General features: G+C 40.6%; 1 protein-coding gene and 2 pseudogenes across 4 annotated transcripts in view; all 3 read right to left on the bottom strand.

Moving 5' to 3' along the window:
- AFF1 (ALF transcription elongation factor 1) overlaps positions 1–18,425 on the bottom strand; it is a 255,761-nt gene that overhangs the window by 236,833 nt on the left and 503 nt on the right. For 2 of the 4 annotated variants that reach the window (XM_058721981.1, XM_058721977.1), the window contains exon 1: positions 1,619–1,732. The gene's annotated coding sequence lies outside the window, so the exon portion shown is untranslated. Of the gene's footprint in view, positions 1–1,618; positions 1,733–5,335; positions 5,509–6,136; positions 6,382–16,888; positions 16,970–18,425 lie in introns of those variants that run through there. The other 2 variants (XM_058721978.1, XM_058721979.1) reach the window with 2 other exon arrangements.
- LOC131508140 (U4 spliceosomal RNA) lies at positions 8,354–8,430 on the bottom strand (annotated as a pseudogene).
- Positions 13,725–14,875, bottom strand: LOC131507358 (small ribosomal subunit protein eS6-like; annotated as a pseudogene).

Raw genomic sequence — 18,425 nt, forward strand, 5'->3', positions numbered from 1 at the left:
CATCTGTAATTGTTGCACCTGTGGTCACTGTGTTGGGGTATCAGACTTATATTTATGAGCTGACTTCACTTTATGCAACCAGTTTGCTCTAAGTGAGACAATTCTAGTGCTGACACAGGACTTTGAGAAGTCCTGAGGAGTCTCAAACAGCTTGGGATCTCAATAAGCACTTTTGCTCAGAATCTTTGCATTGACTGTGTCACCTTTAAATTTTTTTATTTGAGAGAGAGAGAGAGAGAGGGGGGGGGGGCAGAGGGAGAGAGAGAGAGCATGTTCCATGCTCAGCATGGAGCCCAACATGGGGCTTGATCCCATGACCCTGGGATCATGACCTAAGCTGGAATCAAGAGCCAGATGCTCAACTGACTGAACCACCAGGCATCCTGATTATGTCACCTCTAATCATGCATTGGCCTCCTGGTCAACTTTCATCACTTCTCAACCCAACTCCTTATATATATGGTGTTACTTTGGACAAATTAGAACTACAGTTCCCAGAATCCCCTTCCTTGTGTGATTTGCATTAGAGTTGGAAAAAAAAAAAAGAAGCTAGCATGCGATTTGGTAGGTAGTAGGGAAAGAGCAGCCATGCTCTGGAGGAAACACACAGAGAGGTTTGCCTATCTCAGTTGTGCCCACTCTCTACCACACTGGTGGCACGTTCCGTATGTTCTTGCTCCCTCCTACCCCGTACCAGACTCTTTTGTCAAGTGCAGGCCCTGTTGACCAGAAGTGACTCCAGGCTGGGCGGTTCCACTCTGATAGCTGAAGCACCTGGATTCCCAGATGACTTTGCAAGCTTCATGTTGCCCACCTTTGCCAGCACTAAAGGAAGGCTGGCCAGTGATTTTTCTCTGATCCTTCAACTTCTACTTTTCACTTGATTTCCTCACTTTTTCAATAATAGTAGGTAGTAACTGTATCTTGTTTGCTATCCCAGAAGTCATAGCTTCTAGCACATAATGAATCCTCAATAAACATCTACTAAATGATCTTTAGTTTACAGAAAGAAGGAAAGAAAGAAAGAAACTACTTGCCTCATTGAACTGGCCTAGATGCCAGATGGTGGAGATTCTCTTCACAATTTTGGCTAAGAGGAAAAGGTGCTTTCCAATCTCTGATTACTTACTTCTTAAAATAATTCCACAAGGCATATTCCTTAAAAAAAAAAAAGAGAGAAATGAAAGTAGCTTGCTTAAGATTCTGCAGCAAAAGAGGAAGTAAACCCAAATTAGAACTTGTAGTTATGCTTTCCCTAACTTACAACTGAAGTCTGCTTAGCAACTCATTAAGTTTTATCTTCCTTACTTTATCAAACCCACTTTTGTTCACCATCACCTCTCTGCCCCTTGCCTGTACATACATGTATGCTTATCCAAACACCACTAGGAAGAAATTATGGAAGTCCTTGTTGAAAGTATGGCTCTCCAAAGGGAATACATTCAAGTCAACTTAATGGGTATTTATAGAGCATCTACATATAAGAAAATTTGCACTGCAGGCCAAGTATGGATGAATAGAGGACCAATGTGTTGCAGTGTTCCTACTGGAGAGACTTTATAAAAATTCTTTGATGTGGAACCATTGTTGGTTATTACTTAATTCCTATTCTCAGTACCTTGTCTTTTTCTCATTCCTTTAGTTGAGTTCTTGGGGTTGTGGTTTCCTCATGAACATACACCCAAAGTAGCTTCATGAGATTCAGCAGAAGTAGGTCCTCTAGGCCACAGCCCATCTAAGAGAACATTTTGTTATTCCTTAGGTGGGTGGTTCTTAAAATTCAGGAGTAAACCTTCACCTGGGAAGTCTCTTTAAAATGCAGAATCCCAGGGGTGCCTGGGTGACTTGGTCGGTTAAGCATCCGACTTCAGCTCAGGTCATGATCTCATGGTCCGTGAGTTCGAGCCCCGTGTCAGGCTCTGTGCTGACAGCTCAGAGCCTGGAGCCTGTTTCAGATTCTGTGTCTCCCTCTCTCTCTGCCCCTCCCCTGTTCATGCTCTGTCTCTCTCTGTCTCAAAAATAAATAAACGTTAAAAAAATAAAAAAAATAAAATAAAATGCAGAATCCTGTACTTCCTTCTTCATCCTCCCCCAACCAACTCTGCCCCTGCAGATTAAAATTCAGGATATCTATGGACTTTGTATTTTTCACAAGACTCCAGGGACTCATCTGATGCAATGGTCTTTAGGCCAGTTTTGGAGAAATGTCCAAAAACACCTGAAAGAGAATCATTTGGGCACTTATTTTTTAACAGCTGATTCTTGATCCCTCTGAATTAGAATTCTGGAGGCAGGACCTGGGAATATGCATTTTAAATTCATCTCCTACTTAAAAAACATTTTTTTTAATGTTTATTTTTGAAAGAGAGAGAGAGAGAGAGAGAGAGAGAGAGAGCAAGTGGGGGAGAGGCAGAGAGAGAGGGAGACACAGAATCTGAAGCTATCAGCACAGAGCCTGATGTAGGTTTGAACCGTTTGAACTGTTCGATTGTGACCTGAGCCAAAGTGAAATGCTCAACCGAGTGAGCCACCCAAGCACTTGATTGTTATGAATCCACAGACCCCTTTGAGAAGAATTAGTAGATTTCCTACTTTGAATTTGAAGCCCAGTTCAGACACAAAGTCTTCTGGAGAGAGAAACAGAAAAAAAAAAGGGAAAGCTTTGCTAATAAACATTGATTTTAGAATCACTCCTTCCTAACTGTTCGAATCCGTTCCCAGCTTATCGCTGTTCTGAGCCTTTTCTGGAAAATGTCTGGGTTTGCAAGGTCAGGCAGCCTTCATACCCCTTGAGGTGGTAAGGACTCTTCTAATGGGCCCATCTGAGGGAGCCCTGGTTTGCAGACTAAATGTATAAAGGCCCATCAAACAGTAATGGGAACTGCAGAGGACTTGGGGGTGTTGGGAACTGTCTTCCTGAACAATGGGGCCATGGTCATTCTGGGGCTAACTTCAGGTCACCTGTCTGCTTCTCTATGCCATCCCATCCCGACATTCCCAGCTACTGAGCCCCAAAGGTAAGTGCAGAGTGATAACTGCTGGGAGGGGCTGTGTGAAGCCAGAAAAGCCAATGTGTGAGAGCACTAGAGAGAGACAAAGACGTGGTACTTCAGAGGTGGCTCAATTAGTTAAGCCTCCAACTCTTGATTTTGGCTCAGGTCATGATCTCACTGTTGATTAGATCAAGCCCTTGTCAGGCTCCACCCTGACCGCAGGGAGCCTGCTTGGGATTCTCTCTCTGCCCCTTCCCCTGTGCTCTCTCTCTCACTCACAAATTAATAAACTTTAAAAATAACAATTAAAAAAACAAAACAAAACATGGTACTTTCGTTTCTTCCTGACTCTACACTCCCTTTTATCCTCATTCTTTCCTCCTTTTCCATCCGTCATCTTCCCTACAAACTGGACTGGTTAGTAAATCGAGAAGGCTTTCTTCAGCCACCCCTGCTGCCCCCACTTTGTGGAGGACTGTGTCTGGTAAGGCACTACCTTCTCTCACCAGCCTGCCATAACCAGCGCCAGCACTTGGTCAACTTTACTGTAGTAAAACCTGCTCCAAGGACTGAAAGGCGACATTTGCTGGGCACCAGGCAAGTGCCAAGTGCCAAGGACTGACAATACTACCAGAAAAGTGCTTAGGGCAGTGGCTGGCTTGTTTAGTAAATTATAGGTATTACTCACCATTGTTTTGCTATTTATTTCTCAAAGTGACCCTGGAAAGTGGGTCGTGACTGCTGGTCTGCTCCTCTTTGCAGGTGAAAAAACTGAGGCCCAGAGGAAAGTAAGTGATGTGCTTCTGATCACATAGCTAGAGAGAGGTGGAACCCAATCTAGAGATGGCTCCAAAATCCATACTTTTTCAACTGTCATCATTAAGATCTCAGTCTGAGGTCTTACATTCAAAACAAATATAGGAAAACTTAAAAAAAAAATTAAATAGTTCATATTTAATTTTTTGTGAAATTAAAGTGACTTATAAATGAATTTTTAAAAGTTACTTAGGGGTTGCCTGGGTGGCTCAGTCAGCTGAGTGTCCAACTCTGGATTTTGGTTCAGGTCATGATCTCATGTTTTGTGTGATTGAGCCTCGCACTGGGCTCTGCTGGCTGTGAGGAGCCTGCTTGGGTTCGTTCTCTCTCTCTCTCTCTCTCTCTCTCTCTCTCTCATGCTCTCTCTCTTAAACTTAAAAAAAAGTCACTCAGTGTTTACAGGGAAAGTGACAAAATTAAACAAGATTGGAAATATGTTGATAAGCAGCTAACATTGGGTGATGGGTAGATGGAGATTCAGTGTATGAATCTCTTTGCTTTTGTATAGATTTGAAATTTTCTTCATTGAAGAGTTAAAAACCGAAGTCACTTCACATCCATCCAAAATATGATGATTATGTACAGTAGCAGAATATCTACAGGCCCTAAATTCGTAGTTGATAAACTTCACATTTTGTGGGGATTGTTCTGTTTTTTTTTTTTTTACATTTATTTATTTTTAAGAAACAGAGTGAGACAAAGCGTGAGCGGGGGAGGGGCAGAGAGAGAAGGAGACACAGAATCTGAAGCAGGCTCCAGGCTCCAGGCTCTGAGCAAGTGGTCAGCACAGAGCCTGATGCGGGGCTCAAACCCACGAACTGTGAGATCATGACCTGAGCCGAAGTCGGACGCTCAACCGACTGAGCCACCCAGGCGCCCCGTGGATTGTGTGGTTTTTTGCAGATTTTGGATACTAAATTTTTGGTTTTTAAACTCTTAAAATAATGACAATTTATATTTGTTGTATAATATTTAGGGCAAGGCAACTAATGGTCATGACAGTCCTATGGTGAAAGTAGAATTATCTCCATCTTATAGATGAAAAACTGAGGCACTGAGGTAACTTTCTGGCTAGAGGGCTACTAGATGAAGTGGAAGGGGATTTTGAACTCAGGGAGTATGTCTCAGGTCCACACATATTATGTGGCTCGGCTTGAGGGCACCATCTTTTTTTTTTTTTTTAAGTTGTTAAATGTTTATTTATTTTTGAGAGAGAGACAGAGACAGAGCAAAAGTAGGGGAGGGGCAGAGAGAAAGAGGGGGAGACAGAATCTGAAGCAGGCTCCAGGCTCTGAGCTGTCAGCACAGAGCCCAACGTGGGGCTCCAATCATGAACCATGAGATCATTACCTGAGCCAAAGTTGGATGCTCAACCGACTGAACCACCCAGGTGCCCTTGAGGGCACCATCTTTAAGAAAATATTCATCTTAAGTATCAGTTAGGAATGATTTTGACACAAATTACAGAAAACCATAGTAATTGTAGCTTAAGTGACTTAAGCAAAAAAGAGCATTAATATTCTCACCTAATGAGATTGGAACAAGGCACTCCAGGTTCAATGCCACCACTCAGGCTGCCTCCATGGCTCTAGGTGCTTTCTGTCCTTATGCTTAGCCACCCCTGCCTGATGCCTTCCCATCATCACAATTAGCTTCTCACTGGCACAAGACAGTGGCCTCATACAACTTTTCGACACACCTGTAAGATAGGAAGAAAGGTCAGGGAAATGCTAGTGAATTCTTAAGTGTGTGTCTCTACTCAGCAGGAAGCAAAATATTTCCCAGGGGCTCCCAGTAGACTTCCCCTTATGTCTCATTGGCCAGAACTTTGTCCATGGCTCCACGTAATAAGAAGAACTGGGAAATTGAGTGTCTAGTAAAGAAGGATAAAATTACTAGCATTGACTTACATAAGTCATTCATGAGCCCAAGGACACATTAAATCACTGGGCAAGTTGGATTATTATTATTTATTATTAAAGATATGTAGATCTTTATTTAAAGTTCTTTAGGAACACAGGGGAGAGATTTATACCATATAACACAGAAAAATTTCTTGAATAAACCTTTTAACATCTCTCTGTTCCAAAGTCCCATTTCATATATCACTGCCCTAACCTCATCCTGTCTCTCCAAATGAGTGAACACTTGAAATTCTCCTCACTAAACCCTCTTTCCACTTTTTTCCTCCTAACTCATTTCCAGATCTTTCCTTCTATGTCTCCTTATCTCCTTCTTATGTAAGAGTAATCTAGCCTCTAGAAATTACCTATTGGACTAACAAATTACTCCCAATTTAGTGTCTTAAAATAAACATGTTATGTCACAAATTCTGTGGGTCAGGAATTTGAGGGTAGCTTAGTTGGATGTTTCTAGCTCAGCATCTTGAATGAGGTTTCAGTCAAGATGTGTGCAAGGGCTGCAGTCATCTAAAAGCTCGACTGGGGCTAGAGGATCCCCTTCTGAGATGGCTCACTCATACAGCTGTTGACTTGCAGCCTAAGTTCTTCACTCCATGGCCTCTCCATAGGATGGCTCAACATGATGGCTGGCTTCTCCCAAAGTGAGTGATCTGAGAGAGAGAGAACATGAAGGTAGCCATAGTGCCTTTTATTACAGAGTCTCTTCAGTCATATGTCATCATTTTTACTTTATTTTATGAGTTAGAAGAGGGTCACACTCAAGGGGAGGGGAATTAAGCTCTTCTTCTTGAAGGGAGATATATCAGAGGATTTGTGGACATGTTTTTTAAACTATCACATCTATATATCATTTAACATATCACACCTCAGTTTTTTTGAGAGGGGGAGAGGGACAAGGGTAAGAGGTATAAAAGAATGGGAACAAAAGTGACTCTGGGGTGGCAGCTATATTTGTCTCCTCAGACTGCCACAACAGAATACCACAAACTGGGGGCTTAAACAACAGAAATTTATTTTCTCACAGCTCTGGAGGCTAGAAGTCCAGGATCAAGGTGCCAGCAGAGCAGGTTTCTGGTGAATCCTCTCTCCTCTCTTGCAGGTGGCCACTTTCTTGTTTCCTCACGTGGCCATTCCTCTGTGTGTATTCCTGGTGTCTCCTCCTCTTATAAGGATACCAGTCTTACTGGATCAAGAACCCACCCTAATGACCTCATTTAACCTTAATTATCTTCTTTTCTAATCAATTAATTTTACTTTTTTATTAAAAAAATTTTAATGTTTGGGGCGCCTGGGTGGCTCAGTCGGTTGAGTGTCCGACTTTGGCTCAGGTCATGATCTCACAGTTCGTGGGTTCGAGCCCCGCATCAGGTTCTGTGCTGACTGCTTGCTCAGAGCCTGGAGCCTGCTTCAGATTCTGTGTCTCCTACTCTCTCTGCCCCTCCCCCATTCACGCTTTGTCTCACTCTGTTTCTCGAAAATAAATGTAAAAAAAAAAAATTTTAATGTTTATCTTGAGAGAGAGAGAGAGAGTGCGCATGAGCTTGAACAGGGGAGGGGCAGACAGAGGGAGAGAAAGAATCCCAAGCAGGCTCCACGCTGCCAGCACGGAGCCTGACTTAGGGCTTGTACCCACAAACTGTGAGATCACGACCTGAGCTGAAATCGAGAGTCAGACGCTTAACCAACTGAACCACCCAGGAGCCCTTGACCTTAATTATCTTCATAAAGGCCTCTTCTCTAAATACAGTCGCATTGGGAAGGGTGCAGTTTACAGCTCCAACATTTAAGTTTAGGGAGATGTAATTTGTTTTGTGACAGTAGCTATGTATGTCATGTTGCTGCTTTACACATCACTTCTATTAAGATCGTATTTTAAAATAAAATGCCTTTATGGCTTTTGGGGACACTATGTTGTACTGTTGTTGTTGTTGTTGTTGCTTTTAATATTTATTTATTTTGAGAGACAGGGGGTTGGGGGGAGGGACAGAGAGAGAGGAAGAGAGAGAGAATCCCAAGCAGGCTCCACACCATCAGTGCAGAGCCTGATGTGGAGCTCGAACTCATGAATTGTGAGATCATGACCCAAGCCAAAATCAAGAGTTGGGTACTCAATGAACTGAGGCACCCAGGAACCCCTATGTTGTACCATTTAATATAATCATCAAAGTTGTGACATTTTTATAAATAATATTTTTAGGCAATAACTTTCCCCATAGGAAAAAAATAAAAGTAATTCTTTTTAAATGTTTTTAAGTGTTTATTTATTTTGAGACAGAAGGAGAGAAAGAGAGAGCAGGAGAGGGGCAGAGAGAGAGGGAGAGAGAAAGACTCTCAAGCAGGCTCCACACTGTCAGTGCAGAGCCTGATGCAGGGTTCAAACCCACGAACTGTGAGATCATGACCTGAACTGAGATCAAGAGTCAGCCGCTTAATGGACTGAGCCACCCAGGCGTCCCCAAAATGAAAGTAATTCTTAAAGCTTCTCTTTGTTGTGAAAAATGGCTCATGCAGAAAGATGTATAAAACATAAATGTACAATTTACCAAGTTGTGAGAAAGTAATCATGCCTTTAACTGCTAACCAGGTTAGGAAATAGAGCCCCACTTGCAAGTCTGAAGGCCCTGCATACACTTTCCAATTAGCAATAATTGCACCTCGGATAAACCTCATTGGCTATGATACTGCCACTGCGCAAGGCTCATGTACTTTCCAAATTATAACTTTCCATCTCCCTCCAAAGGTAACTATAGTCTCATCTTGCATGATATTCACCTTGCCATTCTTTATTTTTTACTACCTACATATGCATTCCCTTGAGTGTTCAAGGCCCTAAGGATACAGAAGTGAAAGAAACAAACTCTCTACCCTTATGGAGTTCACAGCTAACAATAAACATTGATCATATAATTAACAATAAACATAATGAATAAACTGTATAGTATGTTAGAAGGTGATAAATGCAAAAAAAAAGCAGAGCTGGAGTTTACTTGGCTCTATAAGCACGTAATGATTTCAACATTGGAAGGGAGATAAAAAGGGAGATAAAACTGAAAGTAGGGAGGGAAGAAAGTAAATGAAAGGAGGGTGGAAAAGAATAAAGAGGGAGAAAGGAGGAGGAAACAACAGGAAGAAGAATGTCGGTGGGAAAGCAAACAGAACAGATGGTAAGAAGAGGGAAGAAAGGGAAAATAAGAGGTAGAGAAGGAAAAGTGAGAGGTTAAAAGATTTTTTCTCACCTGGAGGGTTGCTGAAAAGACCCTGAGCTGAAACCCCTTTATTTACATTTTGGTAAAAAGAAGTACTAAATTCTTAATTAGAGAGCAGTTTCCTACATTGAAGCTTTTTGTTTACTACAAATTTGTTTTATGCAAGCTAAAATTAGCTTGCACGAAAGTATTCCTTAATACTTATACAAAATTTAGGCAGCTGTTTTAGAAATGGATGTTTTTGAGCCCATAGCAGATGACTGGGCTGAGCAGAGGCTATGCAACATGCCTGGAATTTGTAAGAATTGCCAGCTGTTAATAAAGTAGTTTTCTTTTTTAAATATTTAATTAATTAAATTAATTAATTAATTCATTCATTTAGAGAGTGTGAGCAGGGAAGGAGCAGAGAGAGAGAGGGAGAGAGAAAATTCCAAGCAGACTTTGTGCTGTCAGTGCAGAGCCTGATAAGGGGCTTGAACCCATAAACCCAACTGTGAGATCATGACCTGAGCCAAAATCAAGTTGGATGCTCAACCAACTGAGTCACCCAGGTGCCCTAATAAAGTAGTTTTCTTTAAAAAAAAAAAAGAAAAAGGAGTGGGGTGGCTGGGTGGCTCAGTTTGTTAAGCATCTGACTTTGGCTCAGGTCATGATCTCATGGTTCATGAGTTCGAGCCCTGAATTGGTCTCTGTGCTGACAGCTTGGAGCCTGGAGCCTGCTTCAGTTTCTGTCTCCCATTCTCTCTGCTCCTCCCCCACTTGCTCTCTGTCTCTCTCTCTCAAAAATAAACACTACAAAAATTTTTTTTAATTAAAAAAAGTAGAGCAGGGTAAGGGGATTGGCAGCACAGGGGTGAGGGGTAGTGGTTTTGACTAGAGTGTCAGGGAAAGCCTCACTAAGCAAATGCATGACGGAGGTGAGTTATCCATGTCTGGAGGAAGACTATTCCAGGTAGAAGGAACAGCTACACCTACCACCTACAGTGGTGTATTTGGTTTCATAGAGCTGCTCTAACAAAGTACCACAAACTGAGTGGCTTACAACAGAAATTTATTCTCTTATACTTTGCAGGGCCAGAAGTCTGAAATCAAAGTGTCAGCAGGGTTGGGTCCCTTTTGGAGGCTCTGAGGGAGAATCTGTTCCTTGTCTCTTTTGGCTTCTAATCCTTACTGGCAACCCTTGGCATTCCTTTTTCTGTAAGGACACAGTGATTGGATTTAGGCCCAATCCAGTAGGACCTCATCACAACTTGATTACATCTGCAAAGACCCTTTTCCAAAAGAGGTCACTTTCATAGGTACTGAGAGTTAAGACTTCAACATTTCTTTTTGGTGGACTCGGTTCAACCCATGAAATGTGGGAATACGCCTTCCAGGCTTGGGAAACAGCAACCAAGCCAGGGAGGCTAGAGATGCTTAGATGCATTTGAGACTCTGCTTACCTTTGGGATAAAGAGGAGTTTGTTCTAGCATTGTGTTATCTCCGCTGTTTGTTTCTCAAATATATAGTATATAGGGGACAAACCTTAAAAATTGAAAGCATATTAGATCACAATGCCTACTACAGCCACAGGGGGTGTCCTTTGATTTATTGTTGGTACCCTGAAGGTAGAACGGGAAGATGAGAAACAAGATTTGGTGACTGTAGTTAAGAATATAGTATTGTACACTTGAAATTTGCCTGGGGTGGGGGGTGGGGTGGAGGCAGTGCCTAGGTGGCTCAGTTGGTTAAGCATCTGACTCTTGATTTCAGCTCAGGTCACTGTTCATGAGTTTGAGTCCTGTGTTAGGCTCTGCGCTGACAGCATGGAGCTTGCTTGGGTGGGATTCTCTCTCCCTCTCTCTGCCCCTCTCCTGCTCACTCTCTCCCTATCAAAATAAATAATAAACATAAAAAAAAAGAAATTTGCTGGGAGTAGATCTTAAGCATTCTTAACACACACACACAGAGCTAACTATGCTAACTATTAACTATGTGGGGTGGTGATGTGTTGATTATCTTGATCTTGGTAATCACCGTATAATGTATATTCTTATCAAATCATTACATTATATTTGCCAATTATCCTACAATAAAATTAAAAAAGAATTTAACTTGGAAAATCAAGAAGATGGAAAAGAATTAAGGAGTAAATTTCACAGACAGGTTTATCATTAAGAAGTCAGTGCTTGAGAAAGTCCAAGAAGTTCTACACTTTGAAATAATTCCTTTTTCTTCAGTCCTGAATTTAGGTAGATTGTTATTTACTGCCTTTAGGGGTTTATATGCATTTCAATTTTAGGTTTTGGCTTAAAAAGGGAAACTTAATTCTTTCAAGACAGCTTTCACAAGTGACAGAGTGGTGATCCTTTCTTTTTCTGTATTTCTGAGAATGTACACTTTTCATAATTGACTTAACTCTACATGGGAAAAGAGAGCTGTTCTTTATTTTTTTAATTGAACAATGATTGACATAAAATATTAGTTTCAGGTGTACAATAGTGATTCAATATTTATATATGCCAAGAAATGGTCATCACAATATGTCTACTATATGTTACCATATAGATATTACAATATCATTGACTATATTCCCTAATCTGTACTTTTCATTCCCACAACTTATTTATTTTATAACTAGAACATCATACCTCTTACTCTCCTTCATTTATTTCATTCATACCCCCTATTCTCCTCTCTGGCAAATAACAATATATTCTCTATATCTGTGTCTGTTTCTCTTTTATTTTGCTTATCTGTTTGCTTTATATTTTAGATTGCACATGTAAGTGAAATCATATGGTATTTATCTTTGTATGAGTTATTTCCTTTAGCAGAGTACCCTTTAGGTCCATCCATATTGTTGCAATTGGCAAGATTTCACTCTTTTTTATGACTAGGTAATATTCCATTGTATATGTATATATATATGGTGTGTGTGTGTGTGTATATATATATATATATATATGGTACTGTATATGTATTTATATGGTATACATATATATGTATATATGGTATATGTATATATATATGGTATTGTATATGTATATATATGTATATACATGTGTAAATATATATATATATATATATATATATATATATATATATACACACACACCACATCCCCTTAAAAATTGTTTTTTCTTTAAAATTTTTTATTTATACCACATCCTCTTTATCCATTCATCTATCAATGGACACTTAGGTTGTTCTGTATGTTGGATATTGTAAGTAATGCTGCAATAAACATAGCAGTTCATATGTCTTTTTGAATTAGTGTTTTCATTTTCTTTGGCTAAATATCCAGAAGTGGAATTGCTGGATCATATGGTAGTTCTATTTTTAATTTTTTGAAAAACCTCCACACTTTTCCACAGTGGCTGTACCAATTTGCATTCCCACCAAGGAGTTCCCTTTTCTCCACTTTGTTGCCAACATTTGTTATTTCTTGTCATCCCCCCCCCCCCACCGTCTTTTTGATACTAGCCATTCTGACAGGTGTAAGGTGATATCTCATTGAGATTTTGATTTGCATTTCCCTGATGATGAGTGATGCTGAACATCTTTTAGTGTGTCTGTTAGCCATCTGGATGTCTTCTTTGGAAAAGTGACAGGGCCTCTATTCATTTTCTTTCTTTCTTTCTCTCTTCTTTTTTTTTTTTTTTTGAGAGAGAGAGAGAGAGGGAGAGAGAGAGCACAATGAGCAAGGGGCAGAGAAAGAGGGAGAAGCAGGGCTCACCCAAAGCAGGGCTCAAGCTCACCTGAGGTGGGACCCAAACTCATGAACTGTGAGATCATGACTTGAGCTGAAGTCAGATGCTTTAACTGACTGAGCCACCCAGGCACCCAGCTCTGTTCATTTTTTAATTGGATTGTTTTTCTGATATTGAGTTATAGGAGTTCTTTATATATTTTGAATGTTAACCCCTTATGGGATACATATAATTTACAAATATCTTCTCCCATTCAGCAGATCGCCTTTTTGTTTTGTTGATGGTTTCCTTTGCTGTGCAAAAGTTTTTTAGTTTGATGTAGTCCCAATAGTTTAGTTTTGCTTTTGCTGTCTTTGCCTTGAGAGACAGATCCAAAAAAAAAATTGCCAAAAGCAATGTCATAGAGCTTACCTCCTCTGTTTTCTTCTAGGAATTTTATGGTTTCCGGTCTTACATTTAAGTCTTACACCCATTTTGAGTTTATTTTTGTATATGGTGTTAAAAAAGCAGTCCAGTTTCATTCATTTGCATATAGTTGTTAAAAACTCTCTAAGCTTTTCTTACACATGGCAGGGGTGAGGGACAAATTTCAGACTTTGGGGGCTAATCACAGAGCTTTGCATACAGAAAATGCTCAATAGATATGTGTTAAATTGCCTTGAATCTAATTGAATTAAAGCTTAAGATGAACTATGAATGAACCACTGAGATAAATAAAATTAAAAAGATTATATAGATATTATAAGCCTGGGATATAAATCTTCAAAAAAAAAAAAAGAAATTTTAGGACAAGATTTCTATCCAATATGAACTTTAATGAATTCTTTTTTTACTTATTTATTTTTTTAAGTAATCTGCATGCCCAACATGGGGTTTGAACTCATGACCCCAAGATCAAGAGTCACATGCTCTACCTATTGAACCAACCAGGGGCACAGTTGCTTAGGGGCTCGACTCTTGATTATGGCTCAGGTCATAATCTCATGGTTTGTGAGATTGAGCCCTATGTTGGGCTCTGCGGTGGCAATGCAGAGCCTGCTTGGGATTCTCTCTCTGCCTTTCTCTCTGCCACTCCAATACTTGTGGTCTCTCTCTCTCTCTTTTTCAAAATAAATAAAAATAAATCTTAAAAAAATATTGTGGGGTGCTATAGATTAGGTTTCATAAATGGTACGAAGGTTTAGAAGCTTCATATTTGTAAAAGATCTCCAGCCTAGTTTATTTTTTATTCCTAGTTAGACCTTTTCTATCAAAGCATGCCACCTCTCCATCTGGTCTGTGTCTCCTCAGGAAAAGAGCTCAACTGCTATGACTTATTATATATTTCAAAAGTCGATAAAATGTGACTCATTTTAACAAATATTTAATGAATGACTGGAGACCTCATCTTCTTTTTTCTTTCTTCTTCTTTTTTGATGTCTGATCTTATTTATTTGTTACTCGTAGATAATCTCATATTTGACTGGACTCAGAAGTAGAAGCTCTCAGAGAAGACAGCCTCTGTCTCTTGACGATCTGTTCCTGGCATTTTCCTTTGGCCTCCTTCATTCTCTTGGCCAAAAGTTTATCATATTTTGCAGCCTCTTGCTTATTTTTCATAGTACACTGTTTCTTCGAAGCAATACGCTATCGTTTGTGTTGGAGGACACATGGAATAACAAGATGTTGAGCCCTGGGTGCTCTGGTTCTTGGTTTCTTACCTTCTTTTAGGGTCTTTCTCACAACATATGAGTGGCCATCATCTTCTTTAGAGAGATTGAAAAGTTTGCGGATTCTGCTAGCTCTTTTGGGCCCCAGGTGACGAGGCACACTAATACTAGTGAGTCCAGGAGTATCCTTCTCCCCTTTTTTCACAATAACCAAGTTGAGAACACTGAGATTGGCATCCACAATGCAACCCCGATCAAATTTGCACTTTCTTTCCCCAGTCTTCCTTTGTCGGTAGTAGGAATGCCCCTTACTCAGCAGCAGGCGGACACAGCCATGGGTCAAGATGCCCTGCTTCATGGAGAAGCCCTGTGTGTCATTGCCACCACTGGTTCGGACCATGTAACCCTTCCACTCTTCACCAAGAGCATCAGCAGCTTCTGTGGCCATTCCCTTCGAAGTTTGCATTTATCATCCACGTCAATGAGTTTCTGGCAGCCAGTAGCTGGGAAAGAGATGTTCGGCTTCATCCTGAAGCAGCCTACCGCCTCTGAAGCACCACAAAAAGAACCTCTTCTTAATTTCCAAATTGCTCCTACTTTCCTAATTATTCCTAAAGTGACTTATTGTAAATTAGCATGTTTGAAACTAGTACTTTACAGGGTGACGTTGTAACACTCCAAAGCCCTCATATATTAAGATGTGTAAAGAAACACTTTTCTTCCTATTCTTACAACTAATGCTTTACGCTTGCACGGTGGAGGAATTCAAATGTAGTTGTCACGGGATAGCTACCCTGATATGTACTGCTCTGTGACAGATGCAGGTTCACAGTGCCTGCCTGAGAGGCAGCCAGGGATCCCTACTGCTCCAGAGTTTGTCCTGGGGAGAATCCTAGGCTGTAAATCACATACTATAGTCTTGGATTAGGGTAATACATTCTTACCTGCTTTGCCTCCTAAACAACAGGAGTTCATCAACTGAGCACCTAGGAAATTTTAACTTCTACCTCTAAAGAGGGCAGAGGAGTCTGGACTCTAGCTGTGGCTATTATTTTCTGTTCTGGTCAGGCACTAATGTGTTTAAGGTACAGAAGCCTACTCTGTCAAATAAAATGGGTGGGTAGTAATGTTATGGTAAGGATGCAATGGAAATTTCATGGACTGAGGAATATATAGTTAAGTCAGAGAACTCAGAGAAGGTAGGTCAGGAGTGAAACTGACCTGGGTTAAATTAGGTTCTGTAATTTACTAGTTGTGTAATTGTAAGCAAGTCAGTTAGTAGCCCTATAAACCTTTTTTTTCCTTAACTGTTCTAGGGAAACTATTACCCTTTTCTCCACTAAACTGCGAGGCTCAGATGACATGGAGAAGAATGACTGCTGGCATGGAGTAGGTGTCCAAGAATATTCTGTTAATATATATATGATGAGAAATTAACAGAGTATTTAAACAGGGAAGTACAAAAATATTTACAAGTATACACCTTAAAACATTGTCTTAATTACAATCCGGGGAGAATGTATAGTATGATAGAAAGAAAAATATCAGGGGCGCCTGGGTGGCGCAGTCGGTTAAGCGTCCGACTTCAGCCAGGTCACGATCTCACGGTCCGTGAGTTCGAGCCCCGCGTCAGGCTCTGGGCTGATGGCTCAGAGCCTGGAGCCTGTTTCAGATTCTGTGTCTCCCTCTCTCTCTGTCCCTCCCCCGTTCATGCTCTGTCTCTCTCTGTCCCAAAAATAAATAAACGTTGAAAAAAAAAAATTAAAAAAAAAAAAAAAAGAAAGAAAAATATCAGAATTGCATAGTCTTGAGTCCTGTGACCTTGGAAAAGTTATTCACGCATGAGGTACCTCAGTTTTTACTTCCCTAGTATCCCTAAACTCACACCACTAAATTGATAATAGCATCTCTTCTTGTGATGATTAAATGAATCAATGTATATGAAGTACCTTGAACAGTGCCCAAAGTGTAGTAAACATCACACTAGTATTGTTTTTTTGTTACCTGTTATTATTATCAGGTCTCTTTGTATTCATCTTCGTGCCTTAGTTTTAACGGTAGGTGGCAGCAATGCTCTCTTAACCAATTCAAATGAAACCTGCCAACTTTCTGGAATAGAGATCAGTGAAGGCTTACCCAATAGGAAGATAGATGTGTGCAGGGCAGTGGAAAAGCAGTGGGAGAGAGATCATAGAGAAAAGAAAGGAAAGGAGGAGAAGGACAGGAGAGAGAGAGAGTAGGCAGGCGGGAGACAGAAATGTTTATGGGAGTCAGTAATGTTTAGAGGTGATTTGATATTTCAAAAGAAAATACTAAAATTGTCATTATGGGGGTAGGGTGATCTAGTGTTATTTTTGTTTTTAAATATACGTGGGAGAGGTGCCTGGGTGGCTCAGTTGGTTTAGTGTCTGGCTCTTGATTTCGACTCAGGTCATGATCTCATAGTTCATGAGATGGAGCCCTGCACTGGACTCTGCACTGACAGTGGGGAGTGTACTTGGGGTTCTCTCTTTCCCTCTCTCCCTGATACCTTCCCCACACCCACTTTCTCTCTCAAAATAAATAAATGAAATTAAAAAAAAATAGAGACATGGGAGACTGGTACTTACCATATTTTCTGTGTTGACAGTTTCTAAACCTTTCAACTGGTCCTAGATGAGATTTAGCAAAATCAGCTGCCCAGAAAGAATCTGTAAAAGCATAATGTTTTATTGTTCATTTATTTTTTATTTTAGAGAGAGAGAGAGAGCATGAGCAAGGGAGAGTAGGAGAGAGAGAGAGAGAGAGAGAGAGAGAGAGAGAGAGAGAGAGAGAGAATCCCAAGAAGGGACTTGCTCAGCACAGAGCCAATAGTGGGGCTTGATCCCACAACCCTGGGATCACAACCTGACTCCAAACCAAGAGCTGGATGTTCAACCAACTTAGCCACCAGGTGCCCCTTTACTGCTCATTTTTTTAATCAAACTATTAATCTCAACTAGAAAAATATGGCTATTTTCCTCTGTGTAAAATATTCCTTCTACAATAAGACACTTAGTGTTATATTAGGTATCTGTTGCTCTGTAACAAATACTCCAAAGTTTGATGGCTTAAAATGATAAGCATTTATTATCTTATATTTTCTGAGGGCCAGGAATCCTGGACTGGCTAGCTAGATGGTTCTGACCCAGGGTCTCCCGTGAAGTTTCAGTGAAGACATCAGCTGAGGCTGCAGTCATCTGAAGGCTTGATGGAGCTTTGGAGGATGTGCTTCCAAGCTGGCTCACTCACATGGTTGGTGGAATGAGGCCTCAGAACCTCACCAGTTGTTGGCTAGAGGCCTTGATTCCTTTGCATGTGACTTTCTCCACAAGGTGGCTTGAGTGTTCCCTAACATGGTTCTGATCTCTTCTAGGGTTAGTGATCTAAGAGAGACCACAGAGGTCTTTTGTGACCTGGTCTCAGAAGTCATATTCTGGGTGCACCTGGTGGCTCAGTTGGTTAAGCATCCGACTTGGGCTCAGGTCATGATCTCACGACTTGTGGGTTCGAGCCCTGTACCGGGCTCTGTGCTGACATCTCAGAGCCTGGAGCCGGCTTCGGATTCTCTGTCTCCCTCTCTCTCTCTGCCCCTTCATCGCTTGCGCGCGCTCTCTCTCTCTCAAAAATAAATAAACATTAAAAAAATTTTAAATAAAAAAGTCATATTCTGTAACTTCCACCATATTTGTTCAAAGTAAATCACTTAGAAAATAACTAAACATAATTCTCAGGAATTATGAAGGAAATGAATACAGGAAATGAAGTTCCCACATGGAGAAATCACAGGCTGTCTAGCCTTTTTCAGTGGGGCCCTGGAAACATCTCTCTGGATTATTGATTTCTTCTATTAAAAAGAGAACAGGCCATAGCTCCACGTGTCACTTGAACTCTAAAGTGGCCTATTTCTGCTCCATCTAAATGTGATTTCAGTTAACAACTTGGTCTCCACTTTTTTCATCTCTAAAATGAAATGTTAGTGGCTTTCAAACTTTTTAGACCCACTGTGAGAACTACAATTTACACTGAAACTGCATACACACAAAAGCATGAGAAAGAGTACATATGGATAACAAAAATATAAGTTCCACAAAACAATACCTAGACTTACTTGCATGATGAACTCTC

Source organism: Neofelis nebulosa, chromosome 3, assembly GCF_028018385.1.
Source record: "Neofelis nebulosa isolate mNeoNeb1 chromosome 3, mNeoNeb1.pri, whole genome shotgun sequence".
In the NCBI taxonomy this organism is placed as follows: domain Eukaryota; kingdom Metazoa; phylum Chordata; class Mammalia; order Carnivora; family Felidae; genus Neofelis; species Neofelis nebulosa.